Consider the following 16,612-nt stretch of genomic DNA (forward strand, 5'->3'; position numbering starts at 1 on the left):
CCTTCTTTCCTTCCTTCCCTTCTTCTTCTTCTTCTTCTTCTTCTTCTTCTTCTTCTTCTTCTTCTTCTTCTTCTTCTTCTTCTTCTTCTTCTTTTTAATATATATATTGTAGCATCAGATGCACCAGAAGAGGGCATCAGATCCCATTACAGATGTGGTTGCTAGGAATTGAACTCAGGACCTCTGGAAGAGCAGTCAGTGCTCTTAACCACTGAGCCATCTCTCCAGCCTCACACCAGGCATCTTGATTGTTCCTCTTCTGCTGGTATTTTCTGAGCCCCTTATACTATTGAGTTGAGTAATTCAACTCTGGCCAGAGAACTCCTTTTCAGTAAAGATGCCAAGGGTTCAAGATGACAGATTCCCCACATTAGTTAAGATTAAGCACAACTGTGACTGTGATCAACAGTACCCATGATCCCACCATGCACTGGGATCCTCTCTGGAGCATCATTGTCATTTCTTACATCCCTGTATGAGGTGTTCCTCCATCATGAGAAGGAGGACCACTCACTGAACCTATCTCAGGTCAGTAGCATCCACTAGGATGCCTCAGAAACCAATAATAGTCCTGTAGCTGAAGTCTTTGTGGGATGTGAATTGTAGCTTTTTAACCACTAAAATTTGCACACAGTTTGGTGAAAGTATGCTGGCAATAAAATAGATCCTGCATGCCTCACAGGCCTTGTAGGTGACCTTGCTACTGTGTCCCAGGGCCTGTAAGTATCTGACTCGGGGTTGATTGATTTGTCGGAAGTCAGCTAATAAAACAATAATCAGTGTCTACATCATTAATGATTCATATGATGAATAAGTAACTCATTGTATCAGACTAGACATTGCCGATATGGCCATCCGGTAGAATTCTTGGCAGACTGCTGGCGCACAGGAACCAGAAGGCAGCATGCTACCTTAAAAAGTCACCGAAGCACTTTCCTTCAATCTCTTGCAAAGCGAAATCTTCTAACTTTCTCTTGGCCTGACCTGACAGCATTGTTAATGAGGATTTCTTAAAATATATAAATATTAAAAGTATTACACAAACTAAATGTAGTAGCTATAAAACATCCTATAGAGTTACACCATCCAGAAAAAAATGTCCATTTTTTACTTTACCTACAGAGTGGGCGTCTGTTTTTCTTGAATGTGGATTTGTAGGAACTTTGCATGCAGAAGCTGGGGTAGAGCCTGCCCCGTTGTAGACCTTTCATGGATGGCTAGGGATGGGTGCAAGGAGGCCGCTGAATGTTCTTCATGAGAACAAAATGTAAGTTTAAAATGGACACTTAAGTTTAACGTTCTCCATTCTGTTGAACTTTTAACTTTGCTGGGAGCGCTTATCCTTCATGTTGTCCGTGACTATCCTTTGCGACATCTGTCTTATAGTTATCACTGGACTTGGGGAGGAGTCGTTCACTAGAAATATTGCCTATGTGCTTGGGACTTTACGGTGTGGCTTAGTGGTAGACCATATGGCTGGCATGCCCAAGGCCCTGGGTTTGAAGCCCAGCAACACCAAAAACAAAACACTTGTCTTCTCATGAGGGGGATATCCTTGGTGGAAGGGATGCTAATACCGCCTGCTATCCCTGGATTTGAGAATCAGCAATTATGGTGATAGATTTGGGGGGAATTCAGGATGGAGGAAAGGGAAGGAAATTTATAGTTTCATGGTCAAGTAAGTGAAATGTATGTTAAAATCAATCCCCCTTTTCTACCCTCTCTACCATGCTGCTATGAACTGCTTGTGCTAAACAAGGAGGTGTTATAGGGACAGCAGCTCACAATTCCTCAGTCCAGGCACTTCTCCCCCACAGCACCTCCTTTTTAACCCATTTCTATGCTGCTCTGAGGAACTGGTTTGCTTGTTACAATTCAAGGTCAGGCTCCATACAGACCCAGAAATGTGCTCCGGAAAGAAATTGAGCTGAATCAAAGCAAGGTCACTGTGGGGGAATGGATATTTGGATGACAATGCTCTACCCAGCAGCTAGCTCCCTGTACTCTCTACTGGACAACCCATGATGGAGGGTTACCTTTTTGCCTAAGACTGACTTCATGCTGCACATGTAAACTGTAAGGGGCATCTGGAAACATTTAGCTAAGCCACTGGCTTCCGCAGCTGTGAAGGGTGGCATTCAGCCATCTCAGAGTCTAAGAGTGTCCTCTTGTAACTGAAGTTCCTCCAAATCTGATGCCATTTTACAGAGCCCAAATGATTTCTTCTTCAGCTCATAGGTAGAGATGGCGTGAAATTACTTGGCCTGAGTTGTGACAGATCCCGTGTTGTAAGTGACCTGATTTTTTCCGATTGTAAATTCCTTCTTTATACTAAACACTGAGTTAAATATGAGAAAGATCCCGAGACAAGAATGATATTTTCCATCCATGGTGAGGTTAGAGAGTGAATCTGGGAAGGGAGCACATGCCTACACATGACCTTTCCATGAAGCAGTGTGTGGTAAAGGAAATTAGAAGTCAATCAGAAAAGGAGTATAAATTAAAATTTAGCATCAGTGGTGTTACAAAGGGACCTGACCAGTCCTCATGCATGAGTTGCTTATTCATGAATGTACTTACATCCTTAGAAATGAAGCAGCTTTCTGTTGGTCTGGCCCAGAGCTGTCGATTAAATCAGAATTGCTTTATTCTCGTTCCTGACACTGAGACCCTTCTCTGTTTTACCTGTCGTCTTGTATGAGTAAACTGAATTTTCTTCTTTTCACTTAATTTCTCTAAATGCACTTTGGAGCTACATTAGGAGTGAAGCTTGGTGTGCTATTCATTTGTTTTACCCAGATACAAGGTCACTGAGTTTTAGAAAGCCCAAGAGAGTGTCATTCGCAGTTCTGCATGGGATGGTGGCAGACTGTAAGGAGGTTTCCTGTTTTTGACACCTGCAACCAGTGTGACCTTGCATAGACCTGCTTAGGACCTTGATGAGTAGCCACGCTAATAGGCTTGGAGAGGTCATCACCCCGGTGTCGAAAGAACCAGATGCATCCACTGGAACCAGAGTTGCTCTCCACAGCTGGAGAGTTGGATAACAAACAAATCCAGGCCTCCACCAATTAGCTGTTATATTTGGAAAAAAAAAAAAGCGTTTTGGAAGCCGTTGGCCAGATTAGGATGCCCTAGAAAGCTATAAAACAAGATCACTAGACGTCGCTTTAGGGAATCAAGACCCATGGTTTTGGCTGAGCAAAAGCCAATATCACCTCCTCCTCTGCTGCGCCTCTTTCTCTTATCATTCCTGAACCTAGCCACGCCCCATGCCATGCCCTCCCCTCTGCCCCCCACGTCCAGTGTCCACAGGGCATGAGCTTTTAGTAATTCTTCTCACCATCCCGAGTGTGTCCTGGGCAATGCATAATGTGGAAAAGTCTATGCTGTAGGAAAGTTAAGTGGTTGATAAGGCCTTTGTAGAGTTAAAACAAGGCAGCCCCAGCCGTCATTGCGGTCGAAGTTCAAAAGATGTGGGATTGCAATTGATCTCAAGCGTCGAATTAAGTCAACTATATTCTTTTAATATTCTTTGTTTCTTCAAAATGCGGGATCTGTTTTCGTCCAGTGCTGTAACTTCATACATATGCCTTTGATTTAGGAAGCATGGTCATTCAGAGGGGAGTGCAGTTTAGTCATTTCCCAGGTTCTCAGGGATGGAATATCAGAGCTACGGCTTCTTAGCCAAACCTTCACCACATCGTGTTTCTCGGGTTTCCCCCCTTCCCCCTAATCCCCGGGGTTCGTTTCTAATCCCCTTTCCGGGTATTTTTCACTGGAGATCTCCCAGAACCTTCTGGGATCATGTCTTCTTCTAACTGCCTCACTCCCCGACTCCCCTGTTGGAGGAAGTGAAGATATTTTGCATAGCCTCATTATTCAAGGCAAATGGGAGCCTTCTTTCTCCCAGCCCTCTGGACCAACATATGCACCAGATCTTACTAGATTTACCTCCTCCTCCTCCTCCTCCTCCTCCTCCTCCTCCTCCTCCTCCTCCTCCTCCTCCTCCTCCCATTTCCACTGACTTCATACAGGATAAAATGAGCATTTAACCATTTACTGCAAACTACCTACTGTTCCTGTTATCTGATCTGAGTCTTTTGGCCTTGCACAATTACACCCATTATTGAACGATTACAGGGTAGAGGACATTTTTGTAAACAGTATAAAATCAAAAGAAGAGTGACTGTGTGTGAGTGTGTGAATGGAATGTGTGTGAGTATGTGTGTGTATCTGTGTGCTTGAGTCTGTGTGAGAATGTGTGTGAATATGTGTGAGTGTGTGTCTGTGTGAGAGTGAGTGTGAATGTGTGTGAGTATGCATGCGTGTGTAAGTGTATGTGACTGTAGACGTGTGAGTGTGTGTGCCTGAGTGAGGGTGAGTGAATATATATATATATATATATATATATATATATATATATATATATATATATGGGAGAGAAGAGGAAAAGAGAGAGAGAGAGAGAGAGAGAGAGAGAGAGAGAGAGAGAGAGTGTGTGGTGTGTACTAGGGATAGAATCCAGGACTAATATACTCTAAGTAAGTGCTCTACCACTAACAAACACCCCCAGCATCCTTCGTCTTCAGTTTAAAAGGGAAATAAATACCCAAGTCCAACTCCAAGTGCAGCATCCTTGTCTCTGCTCTGAAGTGGTACATCGTAGGCAGGCCACAATGCTGCACACATCCATGGTAGACATGGTTTCTGCTTCTCTCTGGTGTCCGGAACTCACACATCCCGAGGCCCTTCTGTCGACCACCCCTGCTATATCCTAAGTGCGGTGCTGAGGATTCATATCTGGTCTGAAATTCACAACAATCTGTTGTTACTTGTCCAACATGTTGTTTTATTTTTGAGACTGGGTCGTGCTGTATCGTCCAGACCAGCTTGGAGTCATGCTTTCTTATCGTAATCTCTTCCTTTGCACCACCGGCACTTCCTCTGTGTGGGGGAAGAGGTGGGGAGGGGGGGACGCTTTGTACCATTGTGCCAGGAACACAGGCGGCTCTGGGTACAGCTGGACCTGAATCTGTCTCTCTAACTCACAGGGAAGCCTCAGACAGATAGATGATTGGCCACCCACATTCCCAAGAGCCTGATAATGAACTTGTCTTTCGGAGCTGCAGCAGGGGAGAAGGAGCGCGTGCTGGGGCCTGCTGTGGGAGGGCGTGGCCTTGGCAGCTTCAGTAGGAGCTGTAGACCCGCAGCAGAGGTTAGACTTTATCCCGCCTTTCAGACTTAGTCAGTTTCCCTCTAAGTTTAAGTTGCTCTGGCCTGATTTTATCTCTAAGGTGCGAGATCACTTCACCTCTGAAGGATTCACTCAGCAATTTTAATCGTCTGTTGTCGTCGCCTGTCTCTAAAGAGCCTATAAATCTTTCTGGAAATGCCTCTGAGTGGCTCTTCCCTTCCTGTCCGAATGGGCTCAGACCACTGGATGGCAGAGTGAGGCCCTTGGCAGAGCACACAGCCCAGGGCCTTCTGTGTAACTATTCCTAGCACATGAAATGTATTTTTAAATACCAGCTGGCCCAAGACCATCAGAGGTAAAATAGCTATAAAACTTGGATGTTAAGTTGCCGATTATGAAAGTCATTCCTACCAACATTTGTCTGCATTTTAGGGCTTCTGTAAAACAGATTTAAAAAAAAAATAGGGATATATCTTTTTATTAATGCTCATTTGTATTCATAAGAAAATGGTAAGCTGTCTGGTTTTCAGTGCAGGGGCTTTCCAAAATGATGTCCATCCACAGTGTGATCAGCCCAGATTTCTCATTCTTCATCCTGCAAGTTCCTCATCCTTTGTATAGCAGAGCAAATGTAAGGCTCCAGCAATTGCAGCATCCAGTGTGTCTGAGCCAGCAATCTTTTAGGGTCTGGGTAACCATCAAATGTGGCTCTGTCTGTAGCCATATGTTCTCAGAGCCACTCTTAATTAGATAACATGCTGGCTTTTCACCATGTTTATCTTTACAGCTCTATTTTGCCTCTCATCTAGAAAGGTTTTCTTCCCTCCCTTGCTAACAGAATTCTTTTGAAGAGTCTGGTGGAGAACCTTGTCTGAAAACATACACCCCTGCAAAGATGTACTTTTCTTTTTCAAACGAAAACAATAGTGTTGTTGATGATAGGGTCCCCCTGGCTTTGCTTAGGACCCTCACATCCACAGTCAATGTTTCAAATTCCAACCTTTATAATTCTAACACGGTTCTCTCTTAATCAATGTGGGATTTGCAATAAAAATCTGGGGCATATGCCGTCATGTTTGTTCCTTTCTGAAGCCTACGGATTTGTCCAAAGTCTATTTCTAAACAAAATACTTTTTATTAACTTAAAAATATTGTCTGTATAGGAAAGGTTATTTGTTGAAATATTTGCCTGAGGAGAATTAAAGCCCCCTTGATCTGCCAGGCTTAACATTGCTAAATTGAACTGTGCTGCAAGATCCTTCAAGGAGCCCCTCCCTAGGGGAACGGCTTCCTTGTTTATTGGGGTCACGGAGGAAAGGGGAACCCTTATCCCCATCTGTAGAAAGGACGCCCTCCTCATGGTAAGTGAATTCCTTGAGTAGAGACCTCAGCAGACTGGGTGCTTTTTGTAGATCAAGTCTTAGAGTATAGATGAGTAATGGTTTTTGGGGGTGCAATGGTTCAGTGGGAAGAGGTGCTGCAGACCCAGAAGACCTGAGTTCAATTCCCAGGTCCCACCAGGTAGCAGGAGAGAACCAACTGCCAAGAGTTGTCTTTGACTCCTCCTAAATTCGAGCCGTAGCACGTGTATGCCTGCACCCACACATAAGTAAATGAGTGAATAAACAGATAATATATTTTGAAAAATGCAAACATTTGGAAAACAGTTGCATAGTCACCTTGAGGATTCTGCAGGGAAAACTGGGAGGCAATGAGGATTCAGCCACTCAAACCCTGTGCTTACATACCACCTAGTAGGGGCAGAGCTGATCGTCAGTGTGAGCCAGGGTTGTTTTCTGAAAATTCACTTGCAAACCATTTTGGAGTATAGTAAAGCTATGTGTAGCGTGTCCTTGGACAAATTTAAGACTCTTTAACCATGCCATACCTGAAATGTTGCAGGTCCATGAAAGAGGGCAGAATGTACCATTATTAATACTTTCTCATTGTTCCATGGGCAATTGAGATGCTGGCATTTGTGGGCTTTTACAGTGTGACATTAATATGGCATAATGTGTCATAAGCATGTAATATTGAGTCCTAGATATTGCCATTGGGGCCGAGAGATATGCTTATTAGCTATGACATACGGCGATGTAGAGTGAACCTATGTAAAAATGACTCAGGAGATAAGTCCTAGGGCTAAGAGATGCACCTTCTCCTTATTCAGCACTTTAAGGCTCTGCAGATGTTGATGTGTTAGTCTAGTTTTCCTTTGAAACCCTTTTGAGATCCAGATGCAAACATGTTTATTTACATAGGGGGGAAAAGGCTGTGGTGGGATGCCTTGAAATAAATGGTAAGATAAAGCTCGAATCCTGACAAGAAGATGAGGGGATAATGGAAATGGCAACCTCAGAGACCATCCATCTCAGGGGAAGAAAGAGACAACTGTTGTTCAGGGGAGTGCTGTGTTTCTTAAAACTGTTGTTCAGGGGAGTGTTGTGTTTCTTATCAATGGGGCCTCCCATGTCTGAGTTGGGCTTTCTATTGCTGTGAGAAAACACCATCATAATTGGAGGAAGTAATGACAGGAACTCAAACGAGGCAGGAACCTGGAGGCAGGAGATGATCCAGAAACCGTGGTGGGGTGCTGCTTACTGGCTTGCATCCCCTGGCTTACTCAGCTCTTGCTTTCTTATAGAACCCAGGACCACCAGCCCAGGATGGCCCCACCCAAATGTGGGCTGGGCTCTCCCACATTTGATCACTAATGGAGAAAATGCCTTACAGCTGGATCTCATGGAGGCATCCTCTCAATGAGATTTCCTCCTTTCAGGGAGCTCTAGGTTGCATGTCAAGTTGGTGTCAAGTTGACTTAAGGCTAGCCAGCACAGTCCCCGTTCACAAATCCTGCTCCAGTAGAGCCCTCAGTGTCACCTACACGCTTATGTGGTAAAGGTTTGGTCTCTGTGGAGGTACTGTTCACTGAGGGGGAAGGGAGCAGTGTAGAATTTAATAGGTGACGCCTGGAGGAGCTCTTTAGGTCTGTTGAGTGTGCTGTTGGAGGAATAACAACATTCCAGCCCCTGGTTCCTCTGTTTCCCTGTGTGCTCCTGGTTGATACCATGCGCTGCCTCACCACAGGCCTTAACACAATGAAACTGAGATACACCCGCACCTCTGAAACTGGGAGCCAAAACAGACATGCCCCGTGCCACCTGGACCCCCTCCTCCCCACCACACCTCCACCCCACCGCTGCTGTAAGTTGATTGTCTTAGGCATTCTCTGCATTGGTAGAAAGTAAACTCCAATGGGGATATGAAACATGGATAATGTTCGTTTGAACGTGGTAAGTTGAGAGCTTTGCCTTTTTCTTCTTGGACGCCTAATATTCCTGGCTAGAGTTAACTCTTTAAGTACATTGTTCTAAAAGCATTGGTAACTTGTGGTTAGCAAGATGAGGAATTACTCCTCTCCCTCCCTCTCTTTCTCCTCCCTCCCTCCCTTTCCCTCTCCCTCCCCCCTCCTCTTTCCCCTGCCTCTCTGTCTCTCTCCCTCTCTGTCTCTCTGTCTCTCTGTCTCTCTGTCTCTCTCTCTCTCTCTCTCTCACTCACACACACACACACACACACACACACACACACACACACACCACTGAAATCTGGAACACATTTTTCCATACAACCATTTACAAAGATTTGGAACCCTATCCACTTTACAGTTGATTCTGTCTGTGCTGTTGTCACAAGAGACTGGGAAGAGACCAATGAAGAGCTAAATCCTCAGGGCGCATTTTGAGCTTTTCTTTCTTTCTTTCTTTTTTTTTTTTTTTTCTTTAAGATTCAGAAAACTCTTTTCCTATGCTGTTTATCTAGAGAAAAGTCTCGATGGAGCATTCTTTAGATTAAACATTTTACACCTTTCCGTACTTAACGATTTCTTCTTACAAAGAGCTTTATTACCCGAGAAACTTATGAAAAAGATGCTCATGGGTCACTTCGCGGAAGGGAAGATAGTTGGTAAGAGGTGACAAAACCCACTAAACTGTTATGGCATGTTAAATGTGATCATTTATTTTTCTTTTCCCCATGACCATTCTTCTGATGATCTCTAAAGACAGGAAGAAAATCTTTTCTTCTGGTTATTGTGATAACTCTTCCAAAACCTAATTCAGACTTATAATTTAACGTTCTCCCATAGTTTGTGAATATTGATATTATGCTTCACAAATGCTCATGTGAGGAGAATTGTCATCCCTACCTTACTCAGGCTAAAGCCTTAGAGGCAAGTTAGTTTTATTTATTCTTGTATACAGATGGTCATCCACACCCAGGTATAAATGCATGGATTCCACCAACTGTGGATTAAAAATATTTTTTTAATTGCACTGTATACAGCATATATAGGCCTTTGTTGTTATTTCACTGATAATACTGTATAGCATCTATGTGCATAATGTTTACACTGTATTGGATTGCAATACAGTGTACATTGAGATATTTAAATGTACAATGTAAAAATGAGATAATTCCAAGTATATAGACTAGTTGTATAGGCTACATGCAAATCCCATGACATTTTTACATAAGGAACTTGATATCCTTAGATATGAGTGTCTCCAAAGAGCCCAGAACTGACCCCCGTGAATACCAATGCCTAAAGCTCTGAGCAAATGTTCAGTAAATGGCCCAGATGATATAGTCTCTTGATTCAGGAAGATGTGACTCACAAGTAAGCCATCTCTGAGAGCACATGACATACTTGTGTCCTAAAGAGTTTTTGTGAGCTAAGGATGTCACTCAGTGGTAAAATCCTTGCCTAGCATGCACAAGGACCTGCATTTCATCCCAATACCAAACCCCAAAATCAAAGCAAACAAGCAAAACACACACATGCACATACCATATATACACACACATATACACATATACATACACACATGCATATGTACACATACACTTACATACATAAACATGCATACACATGTATATACATATGCACATGAATGCACACATAGACCATACAAACATGAACATATTTATATATATACACACACATACATACAGATACATTCACATATTCATACACATATACATGTACAAACACATACATAAACATACACACATATACACACAGACACACACACACCATACATACACACACATACACGCATACACACATAAACACATATATGCATGCATACACATACCACACACACATGTATATATACACTGCACAAACACTTATACATATATAATATTGATACATACACACACATACATACACATATATAAACATACACACATATACACATGTATATATATATATACACATATTCACACACACATATATAATATATATACATATGCATACAGACAAATGGATTTTATTCACAGATCACTATATATTCAGAAAGAAAAACTAGAAATATGGAATCCTCCTTCTAGCCTAATAGTTTAAATTACTGCTGAGGAGATGGTGGAGTGTTGCGTTCACTGATTCAGTGACTCCCAAACATTATAAAGGATTCTCCCTATTTTACTGCTAAGCCATGCTTAGAGTCAACCTCTTTTTCAGATTGTCTCCCTTCCATGACCATACGATAACTGTTGAACACAAATTAAATAACACATTCCCAAGTCCATCTATACCAGAAAAAAAGGAAATCTTGTCCCTGGGGCACAAAGTAGGAACTCTTCTTTCAAACTGATAAAGCTGTGACAGTGAAGAAGCCATGCACAGGGAGGCTTCAGCTAGTCACAATCCTCGTGAAGAACTGGGGATGGTGTGAACCGCACCTCCACCACATGACTGGGAAGAAAGGATGTGTCAGGGAGAGGGGATGCCATGTGATCAACCAATGATGTCCGTTAGAATGGAGACATTACATTTAATTGTTGCAATCTTTTTATTTCTAAATAAAACATAGTAGGTGATACGATCTGTCAGTGCCTCACTCTCATCCCCACCTACTGTTGCAAACTCTCTGTTATGTCTTAAACTTTGATGGGGAACATGTCTCCTGTTATGACTAAGTATAATATCCCTTTTATCTTATGATCAAAGTAGCTGCAGGCTCCTTGAACTAAAGGTTCCTCAGATATGGCTATTACTGTGTCCAGAACCTATTGTACCGAGAACCTGGCCTAAGCCAGCAAAGTTTTGTTCTTTATGACCTGTGCCAGAGCCAACCTATCTACCTTGTGTACAACCAGGATGATTCTTCATAGGGATAGCTAATGATAGCCACCATCAGAAATGCTCTTTATTCATCTATTTTGGGGGTTTGGGCATAGGCTATGGAAGCAGGGATCAAAGCAGGAGATAAATCATGAAGTTTCCAGGGCTAGTTGGAGGCTACTAGCTCAGATCACAAGGTAGAACGAGGTTGCAGTCCAGGACAGACTCGTTACCATATCTATGGTCTGTGTCAGCAGCTCGTGACCCTATCTTTCCCGTCTAATTCTCTGCTGATGGGAAGATTCATTCCAGACACCAAGTCTGGGCTCAGAGTGATTTAGGACACAGTCTTATGGGTTGGAAATTATTCCAGAAAGCAGCTGTGTTTCACACCCGTCCATGGGAGGACAAAACTGTTGTCTCCTGTCCCCAGTGATTTATATTATTAGATGAGAAAGCACTAAAAATTGAACTTTCCTTCCAGCCAGTCAAAGCTATAATGTGTTGGATCAGTCACTAAAGTTGAGGTTGGAGATTTGGCTTTTCCTTCTGTTGGACTGTGTTGTCTCAATTTCCTGAATGGACTCAGGAAAGTCACTGCAGAAAGGTTGTTGCTGCCCTTGACTATAAAATATCATAAGCTGTCCGACTCTTCTGGTATTAAGGCTTGGCAAAGGGATGTGGACCAAGGTAGTGTGGCAAGCCCTACCTTGGAATTCACTAAATGGGCAAGAAGCAGTTAAGACTGAAGGAGACTGAATACAGCTATCCCAAAGTCTGCTTCCAAAGCTGTTGCTGCAATGCAGAGTGGTTCTCCAATAGGTGAGCAGCACCACCCACTTTTCTTCCTTTAAAGTCACAGTGGTCTTATCTGAACAAGAGCTTCCTGTTATAAAGCAAATATAGGGGGTAGAGAGATGGTTCATCAGTTAAGAGCAGTTAAGGACCTGGGTTTGGTTCCCAGCACTCACATGACAGCTCATAACCATCCCTACTAACTCCAGTTCTAAGGGATCCGATTCCCACTTTCTGACTTCTGTGAACACCAGGCACACATATGGCATACATACAAACATGCAGACAAAACACTCATGTGTATTAAATGAAGTAAATAAAAAAAATTTAAGCCAACAGTACAGCAGGGGTCTGTGGTTCATTTGGAGTCTTTCCCCCATTCTAGATTCTGGATAAAAAACAAAAAACAAAAAAAAACAAGTTATGTAAATAACATGCAGCTTTCTGAACAGAATATATTAAAAGGGTTACATGGTCCACTTTCTGCCAGTTGATGGAGTTGTCATCTGAAATCAACCAAGACACCCAAGTTGGACCGGTGCCCAGGCTGAAATCTAGGAGTTAGGCCCATCCCCTACAGACATATCCATAGGTCACAGGCCAATCCGATGTAGATCATCCCTCATTGAAACTCTTCTCAAGAGATTCTAGGTTGTGTCATATGGACAATTAAAGTTAGCAATCACAGTAGGTTATTTAAAATTGATTGACAACATTAGTCTATTTAAAACCTGGAATCTGAGCCTTTAAGTCATCATCCTGAAAACAGGGCCTGATTAAATACCCTTTGGAGCTGCTTTATGTTATCTTTGGTTGCCTAACTCCTAGACATTAGCCTTTTCATATCCCCCCAAATAGTTTAGGATTATAGCTTTTCAATTCTGTGTTTCTATAGACACATTTTTCAAAAAAAGAATTTCTACAAATGCAATTCTCTTGACCAGTAGTCAACAAATGGTGCCAGGTTGTGTCATGTTGTCCAAGCAGGACCCTTAGAGGGAGTTTGAAATCCACATCCAAAAGAGCGTTTCCATGGTGATTCTTAGCCCCATCAAGTTGACAGTGAAGATTAAACCACCACATCCAGTTGCCTGTTTCCATAGTATAAAAAGAAATAAAAGGAAATTCTTAAAGGTTGCTTATAAATAAGGAAGTCACAATGCTTTCCAGGGGAGTAAAAGTACAGATTGATGCTGAAGGTCTAATTTCTGATTTTTAAGTGGGAGCTCCTGTGCCCTAGGGAAGCTCTGCATGCCCAGGTATCACTGTGTCTTGGTACCCGTGAATAGACTGGCAACAACTCTCATTGTTGTTTGCATCTGCTAAGGTCAAATGTAAAGCTCTGGCTAGCCTATCTGGATTTTTTGCAAAGAAAAAGAAAAAGTATCCGTGTGTGTGTGTGTGTGTGTGTGTGTGTGTGTGTGTGTGTGTGTAGAAGAGAATGGATAAGAGACAGACAGAGATAGATACGGAGAGAGAATATTATGGTTTTCTGGGAGAGCCCTTTGTTGAGTTTCTAGCGTGTCTATGTGTGCATGGACACGTGTGACCTTCTACAGAAAACTTTAATGGTCCTTTTGAGAAGTTGTACCCATACTCAGCCTAGTTTCTATTACTGGGAAGTCTGAGGCAATTCTTGAGCCCTGAACTGTCCTTTGATCTGTAGAAAGAGTGGTTTCCATGGAGCTGTGCTGGCTAATGACCAGGCTGGAGTTCAGCATTCCAGTGAGCTGTTTCCCTAACCAGGCCTTCCCTGAAGTATTTGCATAAAGACTAAAGTTGTGATGTTTTCATGTGGGTACTCAAAGCAAGTTGACTAGTTGAGAGTGAAAGTGGAGCGAGCCATTACAAATCTGTTTCATTTATCTAAATGTTAACTTATTTCTAGAAAAAAAAAAGTATTTTAATCTTTTGATGACACAGAATACACATTTCTCTAATACTCAATTTTGTACAAAGTAATGCAAAACATACTTTGTCTCATTTGACCTTAAATGTAAGTAAAATGAAAGCCAAATTATGACCAATATATTCCCGACATCTGGCAATATTCTTTCTCAAAGCAATTGTTAATCCCAGCTTATTTTTAGACATTTTAGGCTGAGCCTTCTTCTCTGGGCTTCTTTCTCCCCCACCCAGTTCTGCAGAACAGCCTGCCTAAGGAGGCTGCCAGCCCCACCCCAAATAGCGTGTTAAATTCACACACTCACACAGCCACACTATGGCTTCAGGAAGGACAGGAGGTTCCTGATTTGACAACTTACCCTGACCGAGGGGAAAGAAAGTCTTAAACAAACAAACAAACAAACAAATAAAGACTTGTAGAGAAGTGGACAGTGTTTCTATTGCAATTAATAGGATCAAATAGGAGCCAAGAGAAAACATGGCATCTGCCTGGGTGGACTGAAACGGCAAAGGATTTGAAGATGACCTTTGATTTCTACAAAAGTCAGGCTATGATGGTTAGATGCCTGGCTTCCTCTCAACTACATCTGCTGGTATCCAGAGGCCTTGGGCTATGGGGACATTAACCCCTTAGCTAACATGTGAAATAAATCATGAAACACTCTCTTGGGTCAAAGTTGTTTTCTTGAGAAAGAGTCTTGCTTTGTATCCCAGGCTGGCCTTGAACCTCTAACAATCCTCCTACTTTGATCTCTTGGTGTAGGACTTGTGTGTGAACCACCATGCCTGGCTTCAGGCTAAATGTTTACCTGTGTGCTCCACCTTCCTTGATATTACAGTCTGTTGCTTATTTAGTCCTCTTGGCAACATGTCAGGAAGCCCAGAGACTCCCAGCCTGTAGTCTACCTTCTCACCCTTTCTTCATCATATGGATGTGGCTCTAACCCAGGTTGTGATCCGAAGATGTAATTCTGATTTCCTTTCAAACCATTCCTGGAATAACTGAAGGGTTCTGCATTCAAGGAAAACAATGGCATTATTTTTACCCCTGATACCTTAACGAGATAGTTACTTACTTTGGTTCATATATCTTATAGACTTTGGCGGAAGAAAAATACTGAGTTTTCCTTTGCATTTTTATACATATTTATGCTTCCAGAATAAATAAGCAAGAAGGGATCAAAATCCGTCTTTAAAAATCAGCAGTACTCTGAGGGGGGAGGCTCTAATAAAAAATGGACTTAAGTAGATTTTCTTTTCATACATGCTCACTTTTCTTACACTGATGGGATATGATCCCTTAAGTCATGCCTTTATGATATGTAGGATAAATGTTGGGTTTGTAATAAAGAATTAAACCTAAGAGTAGTTGTGTGAATAACCCAGAAAGAGCAACCACAATGCACCAAGCAGAATGACCACCAGCCATTACTGAAAGTGTCAACATCTTTTGTGCACAACCCTGCTGACCTCCACATCTGTGAATGGTACCCCCTGGAGTTGGGCAAACATGTTAGCCCTAGAACTAAGTGGCTTAAAATACACTTTTGCATTCATATGTTCAAAAGTTCAGTGAAAATTGTGGACTCCCTCTTCATCCTAGGAATGGTGGAGAAAGCATGGATCACACAAGCAAATAGAACTCACGACCCTATTAGCTATGGTATGAAGTAGTAGTTTGTTTGGCTTGGGAAATGATGTCATAGAAACAGCTCTTCTTGCTACTTCTTTATCCCCCATCTAAAGAGCAAAGGACAAGAATACTGTGAGCAAAAAACAAAGCAGCAAACTATGAATAAATGGTCAAGTTGGGAATCAGGTAAGGCCCAAGCGTACTCCGTCTTCCATGCAGGCACATTGGTGAGGGGTCCATCACCCAAGTCCTGTGGTAACTGGTAAGGACCAGTGAGTCACACAAAAATATAACCCTCAGAGAGCTTAGAGTCTGGTGGGACTAGAAGACAATGGCTTTAAAGCCTTAATAAGTGTGTGATTAACAGTAGCGGTAGCTATGAAGAGCACAGGAAAGGTCTTGATATGGGGTTGGCAAGAGATTCGAGAAGGTCCAGGGGACATCAGTGAAAGAGAGAACAAATGGGTGAGTTAAAAAACCAGGGAGGCCAGAGATCCATAGTGATTGGGTTGGGAAGAAGCAAGGAATCTATACTGATTGGCTTTGTGGGCCATGCTAAGGGATCTCGCTTTCGTCTGAAAAGGCAGTGAGACTGTCCATATAGGCTTTAAGTAGGAGAGAGATGAATCCAGGTCAGCTTTTTGTAGATTCATGGTAGCTCTTGGGTGATTGTGCTAATGGCAGGGGAGTGGCAATGGAACAGAGTTAGGAGCCTTGTACTGTAGCCAATCAGGGAGGTGATGATCTGATCACCCGGGAGGTTCCCTCATATACAAAGATGCACTTTATCAAGGACCCACCTCTTGGATAATTCATAAAGAAAGTGTTATAAGAAGTCTTTACCTGTTCCTTCTTAGAATGGGGAACAAAATACCCATGGAAGGAGTTACAGAGACAAAGTTCGGAGCTGAGACGGAAGGAAGGACCATCCAGAGACTGCCCCTCCCGGGGATCCATC

General features: G+C 42.6%; 1 protein-coding gene across 1 annotated transcript in view; it reads left to right on the forward strand.

Moving 5' to 3' along the window:
* Plekhg1 (pleckstrin homology and RhoGEF domain containing G1) overlaps nucleotides 1-16,612 on the forward strand; it is a 220,344-nt gene that overhangs the window by 64,658 nt on the left and 139,074 nt on the right. The gene's annotated exons all lie outside the window — the stretch shown is intronic.

The sequence above is a fragment of the Mus pahari genome, chromosome 21, assembly GCF_900095145.1.
Source record: "Mus pahari chromosome 21, PAHARI_EIJ_v1.1, whole genome shotgun sequence".
NCBI lineage: Eukaryota > Metazoa > Chordata > Mammalia > Rodentia > Muridae > Mus > Mus pahari.